General features: G+C 39.4%; 1 protein-coding gene across 7 annotated transcripts in view; it reads left to right on the top strand.

Annotated features, from left to right (window-relative positions):
* Positions 1–21647, top strand: part of LDLRAD4 (low density lipoprotein receptor class A domain containing 4) — a 587101-nt gene that overhangs the window by 88523 nt on the left and 476931 nt on the right. For 6 of the 7 annotated variants that reach the window (XM_072604172.1, XM_072604171.1, XM_072604176.1 and 3 more), the window contains exon 2: positions 14137–14221. The gene's annotated coding sequence lies outside the window, so the exon portion shown is untranslated. The other variant, XM_072604180.1, reaches the window with a different exon arrangement.

The following is a 21647-nucleotide window of genomic DNA, read 5'->3' as shown; positions in this document are numbered from 1 at the left end:
CAATTATTCTTCATTTCTTTCCTAGTTGAATTAATTCTGTGGTTGCTAGTACTCATGAGGGGAAAGCCATGTTTGCCTTTTGTTGATGAAGATCTGTTCTTGGGTCTTTCTCAAACTTCTTCTATTCTCTCTGCCCTTCCCTGCATCTGATTTTTCTTTAGGAATTTCTTAGGTAGCTTCAAGTTTAATTTTATTCCTTTGTGTCACTGAATATTAAACCAAAAGGGATCATCTAGTCCAAATTTCTTTATTTTATAGATGAGAAAACCGAGGTTTTAAGAGAGTTACCCAGAGTAGGCAACTGAATACTGTCCATGTTCCAAATCCAGCAGGTCTTTAGGGAGCTTCTGTCCAGGGATGCTTTCTGCAGCCTTGGGTAACTCCTCACAGCTGCTATAAGAACAGTGATGAGTACAAGCATTATGAGCTATTTTTGTACCAGTCACTTTTCCAGTCTGCTTGGGAGACTTTTCTTATTGTGTGGCTCTGCGTGCTTATGGGGTATATGAGCTCTCCATAGAACTGTCTGGCTGGGGAAGCCAAATCCTGCTCCATTTGGCATACAGTCTCCTCTATCCAATGGGAATCAGATTGCTTCTCACAGACATCTGTGTATCCATTATGTCCTTAAAAGAGGGAACTCCTCTGGCCTCTCTGTGTGGAGGATGTGCTACATAGGGGTGGGTATAGAAAGCACTTCTTAGTGGGTCAGCTTTCCAGAAGGTACCACTTGTGATGCTGATTGGTCACATGCTAACCAACCCCCTAGACCTCTGAGGGAATCTGATTCCCAAAACCTTAATCTGTATCTAGGAGGGAGACTTTGGGGAAAGAAGAAGAAAATGGCAAGCCTGGATCTTCTGACTGTAATCCTGTGATCTGTCCTGTGTTCTTCACTAGCTCTCTCAAGGAAGACTCTTTTAAAAAAATCAATTATTGTTGACCCTTTTGTATTTATATCACCTGAATGCCCCAATGTACCCCTCTCCCATAATGCTACCTCTTTTGACAAAAAATGAAAAGAGGAGGAAAAACATCTCGGTAAAGCAAGTCAACATATTGAAAAAGTCTGACTTATTATGCAGGGTATCAAACGCTTAATTTTCCACTTCTTCAAAGAGGGTCAGTGATGGGGTGGGGTGGAGGTCCCTTGGAGACAGCAAAGTGGCACAGTAGGTAGAGCACTGGGCCTGAAGTCAGGAAGATCTGAGTTCAAATTCAACCACATATAACTATATCTATATCCATACATACACACTAGCTATGTGACCCGCGGCAAGACACTTATGTTTTGTTTACTTCAGTTTCCTCAGCTACAAAATGGGAATAATAATAGCACTTCCAAAGGTTTTTGTGAAGATCAAATGAGATCAGATGTATAAAGTACTTAGCACAGTGCCTGGCACATAGTAGGCACTTAAGAAATGTTGGTTTCCTTCCTTCCTTCTCATATCTCTTTTTTTGGGGGACAATGCTTGGTCATTACAATTTCTTTGTACTCAGTTTTGATTGTTTTTATAGGAAGATTTTTGAAGTAGTTGCAACGTCCCTTGAGACCCTGGACTTTATTTCCCTGAAGTTGTGACTTTAGGATATATTTAACATTTTTATTATATGTGTCTATAGACAGATATTGAGCTGATTTCAGCCTGTGGCTTATGAAAATTAGCCTTGTTACTATATGGTCATACTAAGTACTTACCTGCACCTCTCATGAGGGTCAAGCTTTTTCTTACTTTCTCCCTTCCTATAGCATCTAGAAAGTTAGAGAGAGTTATTATATAATAAAGATTGTTGAAGCATTGACCTTGAAATGTTCCCTGTTATTGTACCTGGAGGATCCAAGCCAGAAAGTTCTGTAGATTGACCAGATTTCCTGCTGACGACAACCTTTGGGAGGCCGGAGCCAGAACCTGCCAACTGGTGTGGTTTCATGGCATCCAAGTTTATTCTCTGCTCAGTGGGGCATCCTGGGAGATGACCAAGAGGAGAGGAAAGAAATTGCCTGTTTTCAGTGGTATTTGACTCATCTTCCCTCTTGCTGCTTTCCAAAGCAGGCTCAAATTTATGTGAAAACAAGACTCAGATTTTTAAAAAAAGCCATATTTCCTTCTCTCTAAAGTACCCTGAAAGCAAATAAACAGAAAAGCATGGCCCTTTCCAATTTATCACAGTGCTTCCCACTGTCTATTTTGGTTGTGATAGGGATCTCTTGTTAACTAGAAAGGAAGGACCTGGGTGCTGGCGTTGCAGCATTTCCCTTTTCATTTCAGGGGAGTAGCTTTATCTTTTCTCCTACCTTCTTACCTTCTAGATCAGACAATAAAATATTCAGAATTGGAAATTCAGAGTTTAAAAGGATATAGCTTTCCGGTTTGGGGCCTTTAGCAGCGGGTGTGTGTGTGTGTGTGTGTGTGTGTGTGTGTGTGTGTGTGTGTGTGTGTGTGTGTAGGGGTTTTTATCCTCAGGGCTGGATACTAACTAGTCAGACTTAACTACCTTGTGAAATTTGACTGAGTACCCTTCTTTGTCGGGGTTCACACTTAGCTTCTCGTTGGTATATTCTTTCTTTGTCAGGTTTGGGCAACTGAGGTAACGGTGAGCCATTCTTTACTCAGGTGCCAGCTGTCTCATCTTTATTAATGATTATGATCACCTACAAGTGTAAAGGAGTCATGCTGTTGTGCATGTGTCACCAGGTATTAAAGAGGTCACAGCCAATACTTGACTTGGGTCTCCTTTTACAACTACTTCTATCAGCTAAATCAGTCTATCCTCATTCTTTCTTAAACATTCTCTGTATACTGAGTACTTTCCTAGACTCTATGAAGGAATGACCAGCATGCAAATGGAATTAAAATTTGATCACTGTCTATAAGAGAATTATAATTTAGCTAGGAATTGTACAGTATACAAGAATGAAAATAATGGACAGAACAACATAACAGGAGGCCAAATTAACATGGCAGAAGCAATTTCTACATGCTGAGTGCAGAGTAGTGTATTTAATCAGTGGAAGACTTCTCAGAGAAGGGATGTCTAGAAGGCAAGGTTTATTTTTCAACAGTCAGTTCATTCCCTCTGCACCTTCCAGCTGATCCAAGAGGGTATCCAAAGCATATTAGATTTCCCAGTGCTGACTGTACCACTGTGAATATGCACACATATGCACATACATACATACATACATGCATATACACACATATTAAGCCCTGATTTTGATTTGTAACATATGTTGATATCTACATTTGTATGTATCATGGAGTATATTAAGATATATAATTTGACCCTAGGGAACACATCATTCCCTGCTTTAAAAAAGAATTTTCAATTGTTTATTTTTGTTAAATTTTTCATTCTCTTTCTTTGTAGTATAAAGACATTTTTCTTCCCTTTCCCTTGGGCATCTTTAGAAACAGCTAACAAAGTATTCAGGGTTTGATTTTCATTGGCTCATATCTTGCTAAAAAGTAGTCATCTTCATGGTTGTTTAAAAAAATTTTTTTTGGAAGGCTTGGCCTCCTTTAAAGGAGTTATTTTTTCTGACTTTGTTGAAAACCTCCTATTTACCCTTTGGAGCTTTGAATTGGTCTTATTTCCCTGTTAGGGGTCCTGGAGCATTACATTTGAAGATTTTTGCATCGCGGCAACAGTTACTTTTTATTTTCTTTGGAGAGATGGCATTGTTCTGGTGGAATGCTTTCCAAGGAGCGCTGTGTCCTGTGTGATGTTTACTGTGGTGCTGCCTTGCAGCCAGCACATTTTAGTACAAACTTGCCTGGGGGTGGCCTTGTCCTATTTTCCTCTTAGATAGTTCTGGCATTTATGAAGCTTGGGAGATCTAGCTTCCGAATTTTCCAGTCTGAAGAGCTCGAGCCAAAACAGCAGGGAGGACAGCAAACCTGTCTGTTTTTTGGCTTTAGGCAGCTGGGGCTGCTTTCTTCTTTGACCAAAAGTGATGGCAGACTTTCTTGGGTTTGGCGGGGAAAATAGAAAAGAGGTAGGGAAGAGACATCAGGAGCTTGAGAGACTGAATTTGAAGTGCTTCAGAAAACATTCCAGTTTCTCTCTTCGTGCCTCCTCCTCCTTCCCCCGTCCATCCCTCGAACCACCCCTCACCTACCTATCTCTGAGTATGCGTTTTAAAAAATGTGTATGTTTCCAGACACGTACTGGACAGCAATGTTTTGGAGGGAGGCATTCTCTGAATGACAGTACTAGGAACCTCTTAACAACTTCAGAGATTTTTTGTTTGTTTCTTTTTAAGATTGGGTCTCTCTCTTGCTTGGGCTGATCTCATTACTGATCAACACTGAAACTTTAACTTCTCTTTTTCATATCTGGGCTAGTCCTCTCCTCCTCAGTCAATCTCGTGTCCCTCTGCTCCTGGACACTCATCGCACTTAACCAGCATTAATCGATTCATTTCAGAACTCCTGAACTCAGGCCCTTCCATCAGCTTCAGTTTCCTAGGCAGCAGGGACTACAGGCCTGTGCCAGATTGAGTTCAGGCTTATTTAAAAGACAAGAATATTGGAATTACATCCTAGACAGGGCAGGGATTCATGACTGAATTCTCGGATGTTGATGAGGCAATGGGATAAACAACTTATTACCATTCTTCTTTTCAGAGGACAAACCAGGGTCCCATCTCATTGTGCTTCGCAGAGGTCTTCCATTTCTGATTTGAGAAGACCCTGGCATGAAATCAGTCAGACAGCTGACAAACTAGGAACATTTTTAGAATTTTCTTTTTCTTTCATCCTGGCAAGTTTGTGTTGACTGCAGCAGATTTCCCAGTGCTATCCTCACTGTGAGCATTTCTTAAAATGCTAAAGGCCTCGGTGAAACGCTTTGTTAATGAATGACATATCCAACTCATGCTCATCTCTCAATAGCTGTAGTGAACCTCTGGCTGGGACTTCTGTTGATTTGATGGTTGCTAAGAGGTGATGAGAACAGCTTACATTTAGTTTATGTCATTCTTCATGTTTGATTTCCAAAACAACCTTGTGAGGGGAAACAGCATAGAGCTTTTCATCCTCATTTTTTGGATGAGGAAACTGAGGTTCTCAGAAGTAAAATACTTTGACCAAGGTCACATTGTTGAGCCAAGATTCAAGTCCAGGTTTTCTGATAGTGCTCTGTTTACTGTATCGTGCTGCTTTTTATAAGCTTTGCATCTGAGAACAATGTGGGATTTAGTACAAAGACATCATGGATGGCCATCAGTTTCTTGCTGTTCATTTAGTTGGCTTGCAGTACGTATTATTGGCCTATCACCTGCCAAACTCAGGGGTGGCCATCAAGTCATAATTAGAACAAAAAATCTTAATCTCTTCCCATGCAGCACAAAGAAGACACACTTATTATCAATATCTACTGGCCATCCACACACCTTGAAATTATATATCTTCACAGGTAATATTCAAATTAGGGAAGGAAGACTAGTAGATGGTGAAATTTTAGAGCTGAACAGGGCCTCTGGGATCATTTAATCCAATCTTTTTTTGCACAAATAGAATGGTATTTGAGGAAGGAAGTCAATGTCATGCAGTTGTCTACCAGAAATATCTGTAAAACGGGTTCAATAATATTTACATTTCTTTCTTTACACAATTGCTTTGATCAAAGAATTTTGTAAATCTTTAAGTGATCCAGAAATGTGAGTTCTTATTATCAATAAACACAGTAGTGTCTCAGTTCTTCCTAGTTAGACTACCTTATCCTCCATTCCTGGAACGTACTCCCTCCTTACCTATGCCTCATAAAGACCTTCCTGTCCTTCAAGAGATGGATCGAGCATCACTTTCTACAAGAAGTCTTTCTTGACCCCTCTTCCCCCAGCTGCTAGTCCTCTCCTTTCCAAATGACCTTGTCTTTTTTTACATTTGTTCTGTGTTTATTCAATGCATGTGCTTGTGTGCTTCTTTCCTCTCATAGAATTCAAGCTCTTTGAGAGTAGACATTGCTTCATTCTTTGTATTTATAGCCTATGGTAGACAATGCCTGGCACATGGTAAATGATTTGACAAATACTTTTTGATTTCTTGGTATGCTGGTCCATCAAAAGGAATGTTTCAGACTTCAAACATGCACAATTCCTAACAAATAGTGAAGATTAATGGAAGGATACATGTTTTTTATTATTTTTCTTCTTTTTTATCTTCTTTCTTTAGGCTCAAGTATTTTTCCCAGTTCTCTTCGCTCTCTTGTTTCTAGTTTATAATTTCAATTAAATGTTTATTCTTTCTCATTGTTTTAAGATTGAATTGTAGTTTGCTAAATATCTATACTTCACAAGATGTCATCTTGGCTGAAAACTTTGCCACATATTTTACAGAAAAATATGAGGTCATTCACCATGAATTCCCTCTTCTTTCTTCCTTATCTCCTACTACTCAGATGCCATTTGCCACTTTCTCCTTCTTAACCTGTTTTACATGACGAAGTGGCCTTATTTCTTACTTCTTACCTTTATTTGTTCAAGTGATCCCATCCCATTCTAGGTCCTCAAACAGACTGCCTCCTTTGGGATCCTCACTTTTACTTATTTTCAATCTCCTATTCTGTGCTGGCTCATTTCCGACTGCCTACAACCATGCCCATGTCTCCCCATCCTCAAAAAAAAAAAAAAAAGCCTTCACTTGATCATTCTATCCCTGCTGTCATCCTATATCTCTTCTGCATTTTGTAGTAAAAGTCCACATGTAATATGTACCTATATGCTTTCTGTCCACTCGCTCTCTTCTTAACCTCTTACAATCTGATTTGGAATTTTATTATTCCACCAAAACTGCTCTTCCCAGTGATCTCTTAGTTGCCAAAGCCAGTGACCTTTTCTCAGTCCTTATTCTCCTTGACCTCTGTAGCCTTTGATACTGTCAGTCACTCTGTCCTTGGTTCTCTCTTCTCTCTACTGTTTCAGAACACCATTCTCTCCTAATTTTCCTCTTACCTATCTGAGAGCTCCTTCTCTCTCTCTCTCTCTCTCTCTCTCTCTCTCTCTCTCTCTCTCTCTCTCTCTCTCTCTGTCTCTCTCTCCCTCTGTCCTTTGCGGTATCCTCCTCCAGATCACACTCTCTAGCCATGGATGTCCCTCAGGGTTTTGTCGTGGGCCCTCTTCTCTTCTTCCTCTATACTATTTCACTTGATGATCTCATCAGCTCTCATAGATTTAATAACTATCTCTATGCTGATGCAGCTAGATGGCTTAGTGGATAGAGTCCCATGCCTGCAGTCAGGAAAACCTCGGTTCAAATCTAATCTTGGATACCTGCTAACAGTGTGACTCTAAGCAAGTCATTTAACCCTCTTTGCATCAGTTTCCTCATCTGTAAAATGAGCTGGAGAAGGAATGGCAAACCAATCCAGTATCTTTGTCAAGAAAACCCCAAAAGGGTTCACAAAAAGTCAGACATGATAAAAAATGACTAAGACAAATTATACGGATGATTCTCAAATCTATCTCTCCTGATCTCCAATCTTGCATCTCCAACTGCCTTTCAGACATCCTGAACTGGCTGTTCAATCATCTTAAACTCAATATGTCCAAAGTAGAATTTATTATTTATTATTTATTTATTATTTATTATTTATTATTTTATTTATTTATTATTATTTATTATCTTTTTCTCCCAAACCCTCCCCCCTTCTTACCTTCAATATTACTATTGAGGGCAACACCATTGTCACACTCCCCCGGGTCTCACAACCTAGGAGTCATGCTGGACTTCTCATTATCTCTCATTCCCCATATCCAAGCTGTTGCAGAAGCCTGTTGATTTTTACGTTTGTAACCTCTCTTGAAAATGCCCGCTTCTCTTCTTTTACATTGCTACCATCTGGTGCAGGCCCTCATCACCTCATGCCTTGATCACAATAGCCTATCAGGAGGTCTGTCTACCACAAGGCTCTCCCTACTCCAGTCTGTCCTCTCTTCAATCACTGAAGTGATTTTCCTTAAGCCCAGGTCCAGTCATGGACTATACTATACTATTTAATAAATTTCCATGACTTCCGATTACTTCCAAAAAAAAATACAAAATGCTCCATTTGTTGTTCAAAACTCTTCATAACCTAGCTGCTCCTACCTTTCCATTCTTCCATTCTCCATTCTACACCTTACTCCCCAACATGTACTCTTTAATCTAGTGACACTAGCCTTCTGGCTGTTCCATGAACATGGTATTCCATCTCTCAACACTAGGCATTTTTTCTGGCTATCCCCCATACTTGGAATGTTCTCCCTCTTCCACTCCAACCACTGACCTCCCTAACTTCTTGGAAGTCTCAACTAAAATTCCACCTTCTACAGGAAGCCTTCCCAAACCCATTTTAATTCTAATGCCTTCCCTCTTTTAATTATTTCCTATTTATTCTGTATATAACTGAGTTTGTAGACATGTTGTCTTCCCCTATTAAATTGAAAACTCCTTGTGTGCAGGGATTGTCTTTTGCCTCTTTTTGTATCCCCAGTACTTTGCACAGTGCCTGGCACAAAGTTGGTGCTTAATAAATGTTGATTAATTGACTGCAGGGATTTGTATTTCACAGGAGAGAAGGAAGAAGAAGGATTTTCCTTTCCATTTATCTCAAACATGATTTTTCCTTCCTCTTTGATCACACATATACATACGTACACTAGGATACTTATTTGGTGATAATGAAGAACACCCTTTATTTACTTTCTCCTATTGTCCTTCCCTACTCTCAACTGGAATCCATTCATTTCCTATATTTGAGGTAAGGTTTGAGATGACTGTTTTGAAGTCCAGTGCCTCCTGTGTTTTCTTGCCTTACCACTAGAGCCCAAACATTACAGTAAAGCATAAACTCTGTCCTCACCTTTACAGGGATGAAAGTTGTCTAGTAAACAGTTTGAAGTCTGGAACCTTGGGCCAATCACTTCTTCTCTCTAGAACTCAGTTTTTTCATACGTATAAAATGAAGGAATTAGAGTAGATGCTTTCTTAGGTTCCTCCCACCTCTATGTTAGTCATGTTCAACCATCTGACTATCTCTTATCAGTTTTGAAATCTTCTAAGCATTTCTTAAGTACTCTGAACAACTGACTTAGCTGGCACCTTTCATTAAAAGTGTTGGTTTGTTAATTCCCTTTAGTATCTTTCTGTGAAGTCAATTATCTTTCCAAATGCTTGGTTTCTCTTTGGTAGCATAGAAAATGATTGACCTTTCTTTCCAGAATTATCTTTGTGCTCCATGCCATTTTATGAAATGATAGGAAGTGATTTGACTGCAAGGGTAGAGGGAGAGAGAATTTTTATTTTTTTTATTTTTTATTTTATGTTATATTTATTTATTTTTAGTTTTCAATGTGCATTTCCACAAAATTTTGAGTTCCAAATTTTCTCCTATCTGTCCCTTCCCCCACACCCCATAAAGCCTTGCATTCTGATTACTCCCTCCTTCAATATACCCTCCCTTCTCTCACACCCTTCCCTTCCCTTATCCCCATCTTCTCTCTTTTGTTGTATGGCAAGATTGATTTCTATACCCCATTACCTGTATTTCTTATTTCCCAGCTGTATGCAAAAACAATTCTCAACATTCATTCCTAAAACTTTGAGTTCCAACTTATCTCCCTTCCTCCCTCCCCACCCATCCCCCTGAGAAGGCAAGCAATTCAATATAGGCTATATATGTGCAGTTTTGCAAAAGACTTTCATGATAGTCGTGTTGTGTAAGACTAACTATATTTCCCTCCATTCTATCCTGTCCTGCATTTATTTTATTCTCTCTTTTGACCTTGTCCCTCCCCAAAAGTGTTTACTTCTAATTACTCTGTCCTCCCATTTGCCCTCCTTTCTATCATCCTCCCCATCCCGCTTGTCCCTTTCTCCCCTACTTTCCTGTAGTGTAAAATAGATTTTCATACCAAACTGAGTGAGCATTTTATTCTCTCCTTAAGCCATATGTGAAGAGAATAAGCTTCACTTTTTCCCTCTCACCTTGTCCTTTTTCTGCTCCATTGAAAATGTTTTTCTTGGCTGTTTTATGAGAGATAATTTTCCCCATTGTATTTCTCCCTTTCTCTTCCCAATATATTCATCTCTCACCCCCTAATTTATTTAGATATCATCCCTTCTTATTCAACTCACCATGTGCTCTCTGTCTATGTGTGTGTGTGTGTGTGTGTGTGTGTGTGTGTGTGTGTGTGTGTGTGTGTGTATAATCCCTCCAACTACCAAAATATTGAGAAAAGTCTTGAGTTACAAATATTATCTTTCCATGTAGGAATGTAAACAGTTCAACTTTAGAATGTCCTTTATGATTTCTCTTTCCTGTTTACCTTTTCATACTTATCTTGATTTTTGTGTTTGAAAGTCAGATTTTCTATTCAGTTCTGGTCTTTTCATCAAGAATGCTTGAAAGTCCTCTATTTCATTGAATGACATTTTTTTCCCCTGAAGTATTATACTCAGTTTTGCTGGTTAGGTGATTCTTAGTTTTAATCCTAGTTCCTTTGACTTCTGGAATATCATATTCCAAGCCCTTTGATCCCTTAATGGAGAACCTGCTAGATCTTGTGTTATCCTGATTTTATTTCCAGAATACTCAAATTGTTTCTTTCTAGCTGCTTGCAATATTTTCTCCTTGACCTGAGAACTCTGGAATTTGGCTACATATTTCTAGGAGTTTCTCTTTTCAGATCTCTTTCAGGAGGTGATTGGTGGATTCTTTCCATTTCTATTTTATCCTCTGGTTCTAGTATATCAGGGCAGTTTTCCTTGATAATTTCATGAAAGATGGTGTCTAGGCTCTTTTTTTGATCATGGCTTTCAGGTAGTCCATAATTTTTAAATTGTCTCTCGGGTCTATTTTCCAGGTCAGTTGTTTTTTCCAATGAGATATTTCACGTTGTCCTCTATTTTTTCATTCTTTCGGTTTTGTTTTGTAATTTCTTTGTTTCTCATAAAGTCATTAGCTTCCATCTGCTCCATTCTAATTTTTAAAGGACTATTTTCTTCAGTGAAATTTTGAATCTCCTTTTCCATTTGACTAATTCTGCTTTTTAAAGCATTCTGCTCTTCATTGGCCTTTTGAACCTCTTTTGCCAATTGAGTTAGCCCATTTTTAAAGGCGTTATTTTCTTCAGCATTTTTTTGGGTCTCCTTTAGCAAGCTGTTGACTCAATTTTCATGATTTTCTTACATTGCTCTCATTTGTCTTCCCAATTTTTCCTCCACCTCTCCTACTTGATTTTCAAAATTCTTTTTGAGCTCTTCCATGGCCTGAGACCACTGCACAATCACAGTCTTGGATGCAGAGGCCCTTACCCCTAGATCTTCCTCTGATGGCATGCATCACTCCTCCTCATCTGAAAGGATGGAAGAAAATACCTTCTCACCAAGAAAGTAACTTTCTATTATCTTATTCTCTTTCCCTTTTGGGGGCATTTTCCCAGACAGTTACTTGACTTTTGAGTCCTTTGTTAAGAGGAGGGTACACTCTGGGATCCTGTAAGTTCTCAGTTCCTCCAAGGTGGCACAATCAAGGGAGAAGAATTTACTCTTCTCCTGCCCTATGTATTGGTCTGGGAGCAGCCAAAAACTGTTCTGCCCAGAATCTGCAAGTAGTAGCATTCCCTCTCCACAGCTGCCTCCACCTTAGCCAGTGCTCCTCCTCCACACCCCAGGGCAGCCATTCAGGGCTGAGGTTCAGATCAGCTGCTCAGTTCCCCCAGGGGCTTTAAGTGGAGGGCTCCAAAAATGGGTGCTGCCCCTGCAGTGGCTGCTGCCAGCAGGGCCAGACCGAGTTCCCTTTCCCAGATGAAAAAGCTTTCTCCCTGACCTTTGAAGCTTTCTTTGGCATTTGTGGGTTGAGGGATCTGAGAACCACCACTGCTGCTGGGGATTCCGACCCCGCGGCCTGTTCCAGTCCTATTCCTGCTGGTGCCAAGCAGCTAGGGCTAGGCTAGGCTCTGTGGGCTGCACTCAGCTCCATGCCCCGTGCGATAGATCTTTCCTGTCGGTTTTCCAGGCTACCTTGGGCTGGAAATCTCTTTCATTCTGTTGTTTTGTGGCTTCTGCTGCTCTAGAATTTGTTTAGAGTCATTTTTCACAGGTATTTTATGGGCTGTGGAGGAAGAGCTAGAGTATGTGTGTCTTTCTACTCTGCCATCTTGGCTTCACCCCTCCCCCTGAGAGAGTTTTTAAACTACCATTTTCAGGGTGGGAATGGGAAGGACATATGAATGATAAAAATATATTTGGGAGACATAAGGTCCTTGAGGACAAGAAATACCTTGTTTTTGTTTTATAGTCCTGGTAATTAGCACAGTGCTTGGAACATTAGGTGCCTAATAAACGCTTGTTAAATCAAGGTGAAATTAACTGGTTTGTGTGTCATGCAACTGGTGTTTGTTGTTCTTCTTGGCTCCAGTCTTAGAATCCTGCTGTTTGAAGGATAGAGCCAAAGCACAGATAAACCTTTCAGAGAATGTTCAAGTTTTCTGAGTGATTTATGGGAAAGAATGAATATATCATAAATTCTTAACTTAAGATATCAGGGGAGCATGACAACTTTCTATAAGAAGATAAATATAGAGTTTTCATTTTATTCTTCTACAAGGAGTTTGACTAATTGGAATACTTTTAAATATCTGGTTTTGATGGAGACCATTTGGAATCCAAGACAGTCCCAGCTTTTACTCTCTTTGTCTTTTTTCTCCACTAACTTATGATTTAAAAAAAAGCAACCCACAAGATTTCTTATTTTACCCTGGAGGAAAAAGCTAACTCATGGAAGCAGCTGAATACATCTTTCAGTTTAACTTGTCTTTCTAAACAGAGCTTAATAATAATAATAATAATAATAATAATAATAATAATAATAATCTGTTAGAATATCCCAATTTTAAATTTTGAATTAAATTTTTATTTCTGAAATGAATTTTTCGGCAACTGGATTAGAATTTATGTTTCAGAAGCAGAGTATGCTTTTTTTGTGTCAATCTACATGAGAAGGTATAGATGTCAGTTAATAAGCATTTATTAAGTGCCTATTGTGTGCCAGAAGCTCTCTGTTTCTGGAGGGAATATTTCTGATCTAATTTCTATAGCTCCTTAAACTTTATTTTCTTTTTTTCTTCTCAAAATATGTAAGTAAATATCTAAAGTACACTCTAACATAGCTTATAACTACACTAAATGGTGGAATAGTTTTCTAAATTCTGAAGAAATGGTGTGATCTTTGGAACATACATGGGCTGACTGATCTGGTTGCAGGGGAGGAACACAAAGTGTACACTGGAAGGGAAAAACTAAATTGTTTTCTTCCTTTGTTGGCCATGGAGTGGGGATGGGTACTGGGGGGGAGGAGAGGAATGTTTGTGAGTTTTGCACCATTGATGCTCAGGTGGAGCTATAGAAAACAATAAGTCATTTTGACATACCTGGCCTTGGTGAACCACCACTGGAATTCTAAGAGGGTTTTCCGGCTACACTTAGACATTTTTATTCAGATGTCTTGGCATTGGCTGATCACTTGAGAGTGACATATGGTAGAAACACGCTCTGAGGGGCAAGTCTCCCGGATGGCACACAGTACCACGTAAGATAGACAGATGGCGGCTTATTCAACCTTGGAAAGTAGTTTAATCCTACATATTGGCAGGGATGGGTGCTGGGAGAGATGCCTGTGGAATATGAGGCAAAGTGGTAGTGGGTTTACTTGGAAACTGCTTAGTAAAGGCAACAGAGGAGTGAGGACCTAGTATGGTGCCCAGCACCCAGTTACAGTGTGATGTACACAGTGGATGCTCATAAATGTTGAGTGGGCATAATGATGATAAAGAATATCTGTGAAATTGTATTGGACAGTATCTGAAGCACCAAGTAGGAGAAAAATCTCTCAGAAGGATGAGAGGTAAGGTATAGAAAATAAACAGTGTAAGCTGCTTTGTAGCTAGAGTCATAAAACTTAGCTTCTCCCACCCTATTCCTTCCGAGTTATCCATTACTCATGGGACTGTATTACTTGTACAAAATAGGAAATGTAGATTTCTATTGAGTAAAGGGAGCCATTAGACCGTTTGTTCATACTCTTAATATCTCATATTTGTGATATTAAGCGAAAAAAATCATTTATTGAAATAATTTTTCTTTCTAACAGGATAATCTGCATTTACAACATCAAGTTGCCATCTTCCCTTGGGTCAGTTTTAAGAACAAACTCCAGTATGCATGCAATTTGTCAGGTGAGTAGATCTCAGTGCTTTTTTCTCGCCAGTGCTTTTTGTGAAGGAAGGAATGCTGGAACTCTAGTTATATTTTTTTTCTTTTTGTTTAGTTTTTCTCTGAAAAAACGTTCTTTATGTCTCCAGGTATAAGAATTATCCCTAACTTAGCTTTGCTCTTTGATACCTTGATCTGTGATTTCACTGGGGTGAGTGATCCCTCCACTGATGAAGATTGCAGCATCTATGCACCTTTTCATCTTGTTGTGCAGTTCTTTTCTCTAATTTATGAGAAAAAACCCACAAATACTATGGGACTCTTTGATTCCCCCCATCTTTTATATGTTGTCATTTTTGTAGTGGCATATGGATATTCAAGCATATATATTTTTATATTTCCCACAAATAAATGGAGAAAATCAAGCTTCATGTTTACATTCTAGATAATCGAGTATGATCTTTGTCAGTAGAGGCTAAAATAAGAAAAAAAAGTTAAGATTAATCTGGGATTTAGAGTTTTTCATTGCAGGCAGGGTGGTCTGGTAGAAAACTTCCTGGACAGGAGAACGTGGTTCTAGTTCTAGCTCAGTCATTAACTGTATGACCATTAGCCAACAATTTCATTTTATTTGGGACTCAATTTCTTTATCTGTAAAATGAGCCTGAATTAGTAAATCTCCAGAGTCTCTTCTAATCTGAAATCCTATTCTAATTAAAAAAAAAATTTTTTTCAGCTTATATGTTGCATGAAAAAAGTATGGTTCACTATATTGGAACAACTAGGATATGAACTATGGAAAGGGTCAGAGGATTTTTTTTCTTCATCTTATTCTTACATATTTGACTAAGTTTGGGGGCATTTGAAGGAGAGGAATGTTTGGAAATTGAGACTTTTGCTATTTGACTATATTCTCTGGTAATTTGTATCATATTTTCAATCTCTGCATATTTGCAGACCCCTGATCTTACTCTAGAACCACCTAGAAGTAAGTGACTGACCAGCAAATAACATACATTTTGGTAAAGCACAGATGGTATAGTGACAAAAATGTTGGGCAAATGTCTGTCAGCTAGCTCTTTGTGTAGCCACTTCAGCCAAAGGTTCCCAAATTTTCTTGGTTCATGGAACTTTTAGAGTCTCAGTGATTTTTTTTTTATAGTGCCTCTAGGCTAAGAGAAACGCCAAATTATTCCATTTATTAAGCAGTTAGATCCAAACAAATTAATATTTATGTTCTAACAACTTAGTATTATGGAAAAATAATATTCATAAACTGAAAGAAAAGTAATGTGTATTCTTTTTCATTCTTAACTACAGTTGCCTAACAATGGGAAATGTGCATTAGTTGGTCACCGCACAACTTCTCCAAACTTGAAATCTGCTTAGATTCCACCAATCCTTTGCTTGGAATCTGCCACTCTAATTTCCTATTCTGTGTTGATTTGCACAGGGTACTTGCTTTTTGTCACAGAAACTGTCAAAAACGTAGCATCACAAAGATATTACATCCCAAATGAGGGGGTTACTGGTGTAGCCCAAAGTATGTCTGACAAATGCTGAGGATTGCTGTATTTTCCTCAAAAATTTAAAATATCCTATTGTATCCCAGTGAGGTCACTTCAAGTCCTGGAACACCACCTGGCTCAGTCTAAACACAGTATTAATCACTTTATGTCTTAGTTGCCTCATCTGTAAACTAAGTATCACTTCCTTACCTCCCAGGTTTGTTGGATCAGATGAGAAAATGTTCTATGAGAGCATCTTAGGAAAATATGAAGTTTTCCTAAGGTTCTTTTTGCTCACTGAAATAAACTTTGCTGGGTAAATGTCTCATTGCTTAAGGCAAGCATATTTTATGAAAGCTCCCTGGAGGTTCTTCCAGCATCTCCCCCTGGCCCCTTTTATGTAGGAATGCTGTTGGCCTTAAATTAAGAAACTGGTGATTCATGAAGGACTTATCTCATCCCTTGAGCTAGGCACAGGATTAGTTCAAATGACCCTTCTGTTTTGGGTACTTGCCTAAGTATAGTAGAATCGTATGCTGTTGTGGATTGAGAATTCAGCATTGGCTAATAAATGGGCTTCTGAGGTCAGGATATTTCCTACATATTGCCAACTAAAAAGCTAGCTTTCTTTCTTTTTTTCTCTTCCTTCGTTCCTTCGTTCCTTTGTTCCTTCGTTCCTTCCTTCCTTCTTTCCTTCCTTCCTTCCTTCCTTCCTTCTTTCCTTCCTTCCATCCTTCCTTCCTCTGATTGGACTCAGGATCTAATTGGACTTGGGCCTGAAAATGTGAAGAGCGATGAGAAGGAAGGAGCTTTTCAATTTTTTTTACTTTCATAGTCTCCCAGGACCAGTCTCTTCAGGCCTTGGGGTCCAATTTGTGGGCTTTGACCAGGAGGGAATATCAGTGTTTTTTAAAAGGGATGTCATTCATAATGCCCTTGTGAATTGTGGGTGTTGCATTTCTGTTTAACTTCATATACTGCTCACACTCTCCTGTTTCTGATGATTTCTTGTCTTCTTTGCTTTGGTGATTACTGATCAATTTTCCCAGTTCTTAGGTAGTTTGTTGTATCACCTACCAACTTATAGTGAAGATATTCAGCCTTTATATGCTGTGGAAAACAGTCCCTGGGATCCACCAGCAAAGGTGAAAGTATGGGCGTAGCTTATACAGCTTTTCTTTCATTATCTTCTGAATAGTCACCATTCCCTTTGGGAAGCAGATGCTGATGGAACAGCCTTCTTGTGACTGAGCAGGCAGGTTGTACATCAATCACGTGCCCTGGGATTTGCAAAATAGAAATCACAAGAGAAAGTATGAATTCTTGCAAATTGACAAGGTGATTGATAATCTCCGTATACTTAAGTTTGGAATGTTCCCACTGCTGTATAAAGTAATATTCAAAGACTTACAGAAATCTTTTCTTGACTGCACTATCATATGTCTGCTTTAGGTCTGAATAGAACAAGGTTAGCTCCTGCATCTGGGGTATCAGAACAGTTAAGAGGCATGATATGCGGAACTGTAGGTGGCCCCATGAATTCTGAGTAAATTTACAAGTACAGACTTGGATTTCTAGGTGTCATAAAAACCTTCTCACCTCTAGAAATAAGTTCTTACAGCTGACTGTCCTGGAATTTATTTTTGCTCTGCTACTTGCAAAAATATGTCCTCTCAACAGCTCACAGCTGGATTGCGAGACATTACTAAATGCTGATAAAATGGATAAGGTGATAATCACACTTTTTTTTTTTTTTTGCTCTACTTCCCTGGTTAGAACGGTTGATACAGGCATTTAGAGCTGTGCGCTAACTGCAGAACTGTGAATCCACAAGGAAAGCAATCTTCTTGGCCCTTGGTTACAACTAGGACTGGATCTTAATTCTTTTTTTGTGCCAGTCCTTAAATTGGTTAGAGTCAATCCTGGAATTTCCCTTAGAACTCTTGAGATATTTACGTTCTTGAAGAGGGGAAAAGTCAAATGCCATGAGGTCTTTAGAAATGGGAGAAGTTGAGGAGAGACTTAAATCTTTTTTTCCAGGAAGGATAATATGCTAGGATGGACTGAGAAATTTAGGGGAGACATACACATCTTTCCTTTAATTTTCAAGAGAAGAGAAGTTGTATTGCAAGAAATTCCTGAAGCATCTAACTTAGAGCTAAGGCTCAGTGAGCAGTGGCACTGGTGATGCAAACTTGGGTGAGACATTGCTAAATTACTCAATGGTAGAGGAAGATATTGGATTAGGGGTCATTAGTTCAACTCTCTCATACTTAGTTTCCTGTCCTTTCCCTTCATCAGGAAGCAAGACTTCAAAACTTAGAACCCTTTTGTTGTCATTATGAACAATAAAGGGTCAAATTGGGAAGTCTCTGCTCTCTTTTCAGGTAGTCCATAGGGAATTGAAATGGATTATGGGACTAGAGAGATGTAGGAAATGTACACTAGTGTGATCCTTATAGTCTCAAGGGCTGGGCTTTTTAAGCAATTAGAGAAATAACCTCAGACATGTGCAAGTTACTCTTCTCCACCCTAGCTTCCTGTCTTTGTGTTACATTTAAAGTTTTAGGGTAAAATCAAAGGAGATCAATAGTACTGGAGAAGCTTCAACTTGGAGTATATGTTACTGCTGTCTACACTGATAAATACAGATAAAGTTTATTTATACCAGGTCTGTCTATAAAACTGTCCTTGGCACTTTGAAGTAAAATAGATTAAATTGTTGAAATGTTATGAGATGAAGACATTTAAAGGTGTAGAATGACTGCATCATGCCTCAGACACCCCAATAAGAAGGAATGAAAGCCCACTTTAAAATGAAGTTCATTTAGAGAGTTCCCTTAGAGAGCCTGTTTTTCTAGGTCTCTCAGGTAGAGGGTTCTACTCTATAGGTTCAATATAGCAGAAAATTGAATCTACTCTTTGTGTTGTAATACTTAAGGTTAAGAAGTGAGTGATCCTATAGCAGGATGGTGGGATTTGTGAAGTGGACATGATCTGGTTCCATCACATTGTTAAAGATGTCTTGAGATTCCAATATCTTCATCTGTAATCAACCACTCATTGGCTGCCTGTCTTCTGCCCTCACTCCTGCTTCCATCCATCTGAGGGGTTGTGGCACATGAGACAGTCAATGCTGTTTCTTGTCCCTATTTTCCATTTTCTTGTTCTCCAGTTACAAGGAATGAAAGGGGAGCTAGGAATATAGATGTGTCTGGGGCAAAGTTTCTCCAGGACTCTAAAGCTGAAGTAAAAAAGCAAAGCTAACCCATGGTTGCTAGTACCCAGAGTACGAGGAAGGAATTTCAGCAGTTAGTGCCACTTTTCTCTTTTTCCCTTTCCTTTCCTTTGTCCCTTTTCTTCCCCTTCCCTGCTCATCTTTATCCTTTCCCTCTCTTGTTCCCTTTTGTTTTCCATGGTGCAAGATGGAATTGTGGTGGGAATCACTTAATTTCTTTTATCTGTAAGGTGCTTCATCTGTAAAATAGAGATAAAAATAGCTCCTCGAAAGTAGGGTTACTGCTAAGATTGAGTGCATTAGCATGTGTATAGTACTTTGTAAGTCTTCAAGCACAATATAAACATTATCTGTTATTATTGTGATTATTCTATGATATGGTATTAATACATGATAAAGCATTAATCTATGGTATGATTATTCTGTGGTAGGAGTCTTTCATCTGGGCATCCACAGAACCTGGAGGGGGAGTCTGTGGGGAGTTTGGGGAGGGTCCTGTGAATTTGGATGGGAAAAAAATACATCTTTATTTTCATTAGCCTTTAATTGAAATGAGCATTTACTTCAATTATGAAAGTAGGCAATAAACATCATTCTGAGAAAGAGCTCATGGCCTTGACCATGACCAAAGGGACTGTGACATCAAAGAGGTTAAGGTCCCCTGGGCTTTGGTATATACTCCTTTATAAAAATAAAACCATGCACTATCTTTTGGATTAGCTACCAGCCTCGTGTCCTCTTTGGCAGTGCCCCATTTCATTACACTGACTCAAAACTCATTTCAAGGCCACTTCCTACATGAGGCCTTTCCTGATATCACCTCCTCCGCCCTATCCCGACTCCCCCCCCCCCCCCAGCCTTAAGATGCCTTCTCACGCTGAAATCACTCTGCTTTCACTTTGTATACATTTTAAATATGTTTACATGCTGTTACCCCATGGAATGTCATCTCCTAAAAGGCATGGACTATTTCATTTCCATTTTTGCATTTTCAGTTCCTAACACAGACCCTGACAATAAGGAGGTACTTAATAAAGGCTTCTTGATTATCATCTGGGCACAGCTGGGAATTTGTGCCTAGGAGAGTGCTGAGCATAGGACAGATAGCCCATATATAAGGTTATCTGTATATTACTTCTGGAACCAGAAATTCTGGAAGGGATGCAATGAATGGAGTTATGGTGATCTTGGACTAGTCACTTTAACCTTTATTCATAAGATGAAAGCAATTTGAACTGGCTAGTGTTTAAGGTCATCTCACTTTTTTTCCTTATTACTTGGAGACAATAGTATGAAATTCTATCTTAAAAAATGCCCTTTTATTTTAAACTTATAAGGCAAGAAGCACCAGCAACTAATATCTAGAAAAGTATGATCAGACTGCTAAAAAGCTAGGGAATTTTCCACGTAAAAAGTACGTGGAGGGGGGGAACGTGATTTAGTGGAGGTGGGTGTGGGTGGCGCGGGGAGACGAAGGATAAAAATAAACTCTTCAGAAACTCTGGGTTGCTTCATGGCGTGTGTATTTTTCCATATGGGGGAAGGTTTGAAAGAGTATTTCTTTTTATGGGATTTTAGCAGCGGGCTCTAAAGTGAGGCTTTGTGGGTTCGCTTTCCCTGTGTAGGTGATAGAACTTTTGTAACAGTGCGAGGGAGCGCGTAGGCAGCGTGGCAGAAGATTCTGCGAGGTTCACTGTCTGTCTTCCCCCCTTCATCCCTGTCCTCCCCATCCTCAAACTCCCAGCCCCGCCCCTTGCTTGCTCTACCCACTTGAACAGCTCCGAAGTGCAAAATGTGCTTTTGCCAAGGTCAGTTTCTTGCGATGACTTGCCTTTGGCAAGTGATGCCAGTTGTAACAGACTGAGACTCAGCAGCTCGCACAAAGTCACATTGGTGCATCTGCGGAGGACATCCATCCAGAGCAGGTTATCCTGACTGGGGTCTGGGATTTCCTTACAAGGCTGGCTGCTGAATTCCAGCAGATTTATTTAACTCCTCGTGTCTGGGGCGAGATTGCCTCATGGCTTGACGGCTATGCGTCCATGTGATGAATTGGTCCTGTCTTTCAGGAGCCCTTAAGGAATCTTTAGAGTACCTCAAGGTGATTTTAGACTTATGGGAATTATGGTAGGTTGACCTGTAAGTACTTCGGTTTCTATTCAGAGAGAAAACTGAAAAAGGAGAAAGCCACTGGAGCATGAAGAGGGAGGTTTATTTGACTTGAAAAAATCACTTTAAAGATTGTTAGATAAGAAATGTGATGGTTGGGGGTGAAATACTCTAGACTGGTTTGGAAAGGACATGCAGCATGAAAATAAGGATTTTGATTCTAACCGGTGCAGCCCGATGGCACAAAAACAGAGCATGTATAGATTTAATTGGAGTCCTCTTTTAGGCTCTTTTCTTGAATGATCAGAATATAGCATTTCTTTTTTAAAGTCTTGGGAAAGGGATAGATATATGTGTTTGGGCATAATTTGTGCCAAAGACTGCTTTGTAATGCTTGATTAACTCTAAGAATATGGCACTTGAGAATTCAAAAGAAGTGTCTGCGGTTCTCTGAGCATGTAGGGTTCTCTCGAGGCTCCGAATGACACTGTATGAAATGTTTGTTCATTTTACACTTTTGCTTTTCTATGGTTTGTCACGACGTTTTGCAGTTTTCTGGCTTGCTTTCGGCCAGCCTATGGAGGGGGCTGCCTA

This window comes from Notamacropus eugenii, chromosome 4 (assembly GCF_028372415.1).
Source record: "Notamacropus eugenii isolate mMacEug1 chromosome 4, mMacEug1.pri_v2, whole genome shotgun sequence".
Lineage (NCBI taxonomy): Eukaryota > Metazoa > Chordata > Mammalia > Diprotodontia > Macropodidae > Notamacropus > Notamacropus eugenii.
Note: the sequence above shows the minus strand (reverse complement) of the source record. Positions and strands in the feature narration are given on the sequence as shown.